Source organism: Oncorhynchus clarkii, chromosome 4 (assembly GCF_045791955.1).
Source record: "Oncorhynchus clarkii lewisi isolate Uvic-CL-2024 chromosome 4, UVic_Ocla_1.0, whole genome shotgun sequence".
In the NCBI taxonomy this organism is placed as follows: Eukaryota; Metazoa; Chordata; class Actinopteri; order Salmoniformes; family Salmonidae; genus Oncorhynchus; species Oncorhynchus clarkii.
Genome location: NC_092150.1, coordinates 35,596,330 through 35,602,181, shown reverse-complemented (window position 1 = coordinate 35,602,181; position 5,852 = coordinate 35,596,330).

Below are 5,852 nucleotides of genomic sequence, written 5' to 3'. Positions count from 1 at the left end.
GAATCCGCTATAAAAAAAAAACATTTAAAAAATAAAGGAAAATGTCTATATTTGTCTGTTTGAAAAGTATCATTGTGTGCGATCTTGGTTCCCTTATACACTTATTTTGACATCAGAGCAATCTGGGATTCAAATAACAAGGGGGAGGAGTAAACAGCTGAGAGTTGGGGCTGGAGAAATGTAGTAAAGTAGCCTTGCACAAGCTGATAAGACTGCTCATCAAGGAGCCTATCTTCTGTTTCTGTAGCGTGAGGCAGCTTGTATACTCCCTGGACAGGACGCTAGTCTATTGCAGGGACTTACCCCAATCTGTTTACTTAATGCTGTGTGCTAAGAAGATATGCACTGGGTACTATTTTTACAGTCCTTGGTATGACTCGGCCAGGGATCGAGCCACTCAAACACAAGGTCTCTGAAATGATTGAACAAATGCAACCACTCAAATACATAGGCAGAGCTATAGATGCAAGGACTGACCATCCATTTTTAACCATGTTTTGAAGCTGTGTTTGTTTACAATACCATAACAGAGTTGAACTAAACTAATGAGAAGGATGTATGAGATGTATTCAAAAATCAATGGCTATACAGTGCATTCGAAACATATCCAGACCCCACATTTTGTTATGTTACAATCTTATTCTGAAATGAATTAAATTAGTTTTTTTCCCCCTTATCAATATGCACACATTACCTCATAATGAGAAAGTGAAAGCATTTATTCATTTTTTGCAAATTTATTTAATCGAAAAAATAAAAATATCTTTTTTACATAAGTATTCACACACTTTGCGAAATTGAGCTCAGGTGCATCCTGTTTCATTGATCATCCTTGAGATGTTTCTACAACTCAGTCCACCTGTGGTAAATTTAATTGATTGGACATGATTTGGAAAGGCCGACACCTGTCGATGTAAGGTCCCACAGTTGACAGTGCATGTCAGAGCAAAAACCAAGCCATGAGGTCGAAGGAATTGTCTGTAGAGCTCTGAGACAGGATTGAGGCACAGACTTGGGGAAGGGTACCAAAAAATGTCTGCAGCATTTAAGGTCTCCAAGAGCACAGTGACCTCCATCATTCATAAATGGAAGAAGTTTGGAACCACCAAGACTCTTCCTAAAGCTGGCCGCCCGACCAAACTGAGCAATCGGGGGAGAAGGGCCTTGGTCAGACCAAGTACCCAAATGGTCAGTCTGATAGAACTCCAGTGTTTATCTGTGGAGATGGGTGAACCTTCCAGAAGGACAATCATCACTGCAGCACTCCACCAATCAGGCCTTTATGGTAGAGTGGCCAGATCGAGCCACTTCTCAGTAAAAGGCACATGGCAGCCCGCTTGGAGTTTGCCAAACGGCACCTTGTGCTCAGGTGCATTGTGTTTTCGGCAGGAAAAGGAAGGAAGCACCTTGTTTCTCAGATTCTCTGGTTGGAAGAAAACAAGATTGAACTATTGTGGCAGATCCTTGATGAAAACCTGCTCCAGAGCACTCAGGACCTCAGACTGGGGTGAATGTTCACCTTCCAACAGGACAACGACCCTAAACACACAGCCAAGACAACGCAGGAGTGGCTTTGGGACAAGTCTCAATGTCCTAGAGTGTCCCAGCCAGAGCCCAGACATGAACCCTATCGAACATCTCTGGAGACCTGCAAATAGCTGTGCAGCGATGCTCCCCATCCAACCTGACAGAGCTTGAGAGGATCTGCAGAGAAGAATAGGAGAGTCTCCCCAAATACAGGTGTGCCAAGCTTGTAGCGTCATACCCAAGAAGACGAGGCTGTAATTGCTGCCAAAGGCGAGGCTGGAATTGCTACAACGTACTGAGTAAAGGGTCTGATACCTTACTTGTAGACACATTTACATAAGTTATCTAGATGGCGCCGAAGAACATGGCTGACATTTTACATTCTCCCAACCAATTGTGCAATTTTTTTTTTTTTTTGCGTTTTGTCTAACTTATTTTTTACTTATTGGGTACATAATGTTGCTGCTACCGTCTCTATGACCGAAAACAACTTCTGGACATCAGAAAAGCGATTACTCACAGTGGACTGGAAAAAACCTTTTCCTTTAATAAGTCCGACGAGACTTACGGGAACAGGCCCAGATCCACACCTTTTGCGTGAAGAAAAGACACCGGAAAAGGGAACACAGATCGGGGATCCTTCTGAGAAGCCGAAGGCGAGCGAGTAAACTCCCAATGTCTTCCATTCTCCTTGCTAACGTGCAATCGATAGAAAATAAAATTGATGACCTACTATTAAGATTATCCTACCAACGGGACATTAAAAACTATAACATCTTATGTTTCACCGAGTCGTGGCTGAACGAACAAACGGACAATATAGAGCTGGCGAGGTTTTCCATGCACCGGCAGAACAGAGACGCTACCTCTGGTAAGACGAGGGGTGGGAGTGTGTCTCTATGTCAATAACAGCTGGTGCGCAATGTCTAATATTAAAGAAGTCTCAAGGTATAGCTCGCCTGAGGTAGAGTACCTTATGATAAGCTGTAGACCACACTATCTACCAAGAGAGTTCTCATCTGTACTATTCGTAGCTGTCTATTTACCACTGCAAAGCGAAGCTGGCACTAAGACCACTCTCAACCAACTCTATAAGGCCATAAGCAAATAAGAAAAAGCTCACACAGAAGCGGCGCTCCTAGTGGCCGAGGACTTTAATGCAGGCAAACAAATCAGTTTTACCACATTTCTACCAGCATGTCACATATGCAACCAGGGGGGAAAAAATCCTAGACCACCTTTACTCCAAACACAGAGATGCATGCAAAGCTCTCCCCCGCCCTCAATTTGGCAAATCTGACCACAATTATATCCTCCCGATTCCTGCTTACAAGCAAAAACTAAAGCAGGAAGTACCAGTGACTCGCTCAATACGGAAGTGGTCAGCTGACGCGGATTTGCTAGCACAGACTGGAATATGTTCCTGAATTCATCCAATGGCATTGAGGAATACACCACATCAGTTATGGGCTTCATCAATAAGTGCATTGATGACGTCACCCCCACAGTGACTGTACGTACATATCCCAACCAGAAGCCATGGATTACAGGCAACATCCGCATCGAGCTAAAGGCTAGAGCTGCCGCTTTCAAGGAGCGGGAGACTAATCCGGATTCTTATAAGAAATCCCACTATTCCCTCAGACGAACCATCAAACAAGGAAAGCTTAAAGTCAGGATTAAAAATTTATCCTACTACACCGGCTCTGATGCTAGTCGGATGTGGCAGGGCTTGAAAACTATTACGTACTACAAAGGGAAACCCAGACGCGAGCTGCCCATTGACGTGAGCCAACCAGATGAGCTAAATGCCTTTTATGCTCTCTTTGAGGGAAGCAACAATGAAGCGTGCACGAGAGCACCAGCTGTTCTGGATGACTATTTGATAACACTCTCGGTAGCCGATGTGATCACAACCTTTAAACAGGTCAACATTCACAAAGCCGCTGGTCCAGACGGATTTCCAGGACACCCTAGACCCACTCCAATTCGCGTATCGCCCCAACAGATCCACAGATGATGCAATCTCAATCGCACTCCACACCGCCCTTTCTCACCTGGACAAAAATAACACCTATGTGAGAATGCTGTTCATCGACTACAGCTCAGCATTCAACACCATAGTGCCCACAAAGCTCATCACTAAGCTAAGGACTGGGACTAAACACCTCCCTCTGCAACTGGATCCTGGACTTCCTGACGCGCCGCCCCCAGGTGGTAAGAGTAGGCAACAACACATCTGCCACGCTGATCCTTAACACTGGGGCCCCCCAGGGGTGTGTACATAGTCCCCTCCTGTATTTCCTGTTTACCCACGACTGCGTGGCCAAACACTACTATAACAACATAATTAAGTTTGCTGACAATGCAACAGTGGTAGGCCTGATCACCGACAACGATAAGACGGTCTATAGGGAGGTGGTCAGAGAACTGTCAGTGTGGTGCCAGGACAACAACCTCTCCCTCAATGTGAGCAAGACAAAGGAACAGATTGTGGATTACAGGAAAATGCAGGCCAAACAGGCCCCCATTAACATCGATGGGGCTGTAGTGGAGCGGTTCGAGATTTAAAAGTTCCTTGGTGTCCACATCCCCAATGAACTGTCATGGTCCAAACATACCAAGTCAGTCGTGAAGAGGGCACGACAAAACCTTTTCCCCCTCAGGAGACTAAAAAGATTTGGCATGGGCCCCCAGATCCTCAAAAAGGTTATACAGCTGCACCATCAAGAGCATTCTGACCAGTTGCATCACCACCTGGTATGGTAACTGCTCGGCATCTGACTGTAAGGCTCTACAGAGGGTAGTGCTCTCGGCATCTGACTGTAAGGCTCTACAGAGGGTAGTGCGAACGGCCCAGTACATCACTGGGGCCAAGCTTCCTGCCATCTAGGACCTATATAATAGGCAGTATCAGAGGAAAGCCAATAGAACTATCAGAGGCTCCAGTCACCAAGTTATAGACTGTTTTCTCTGCTACCGCATGGCAAGCAGTACCGGAGCGCCAAGTCTAGGACAAAAAGGCTCCTCAACAGCTTCTACCCCCCCAAGCCATGAGACTGCTGAACAATTCATAAAAACCGCCACCAGATAATTTACATTGACCCCCCCCCCCACTCCTTGTACACTGCTGCTACTCGCTGTTTGTTTGTTACCTATGCATAGTCACTTCGCCCCCACCTACATGTACAGATTACCTCAACTAGCCTGTACCCCTGCACACTGACTCGGTACCCCCTGTATACAGCCTCGTTATCGTTATTCTTATTGTGTTACATTTTATTTTATCCTATTTGATAAATATTTCCTTCTTCTTGAACTGCACTGTTTAAGGGCTTGTAAGTAAGCATTTCACGGTAGTCTACACTTGTTGTTTTGGGCGCATGTGGCAAAAAAAGTCTGATTTTGAGTATCTATAATTTGGATGGGTTTGGACGCATTCAGACTTTGTGTCGCTGGCAACAGCTTTGGCCACTATGTTCTCGTAATTATTACTTGTCGTTACATTGTGTTCACAATAGACCCAATACAGCATTATGGAGTTGCTTCCTGGTTCACACAACTCCCTCCAACTCCAGTACACAGGACAGTATTCCCAAAAGCAAACACTATAGGGTGGACGTATATAACTTACCCTACAAGGTCTGGAGCCTGCTGGTTCGGTTCTACCTGATAATTAATTGCAACCGCCTGGTGTCCCAGGTCTAAATCAGTCCCTGATTCGAGGGGAACAATAAGTTTGAGAGATATTAAGCCTTGTTCACACTGCAGGCCTTATTACTCAAATCAGACGTTTTTCAAATCAGTTTTGGACTACTGACTATCCAAGCAGCAAGTTACAAGCAACCAAATCGGATGTGTGTTCAGACAGCAGTCATTTGCTGAAATGGCTACGCTAGTTGTCATTGTTATGACGGTTGTGTGCACGGTGGTATAGGCCGAGTGGGGGTGGTGCTCGTGCTTCCTATCACTCAGAAGTTATGTAGCAAGCTAAGGTGACAATAATGCCTGCCCTGGACATTTCCCCAGTTGCTTTGAATGTTCAAAATCAGTGTAAGAACACTTTGAAATTCTCAAAGGATAAGATGATCCAACTTTCAAAACAATTTTTGGCTAGCCACAGCAGCTGTTTAGCTTTCTAGCACATTTACCAATTTGTTTGTAAACTATTAACAAACTAGTTAGCTACCACGTTCTTGTCAAACTGTCAGAGTAGCTAGCAAGCAACAAGATATCCCAAATAAGTAAAAACTAAACAAATCAGATTTAACCATTTTGACAAGTCACCTGGCTGGGAATCAGATTTGTATGAACAACCTACGAAG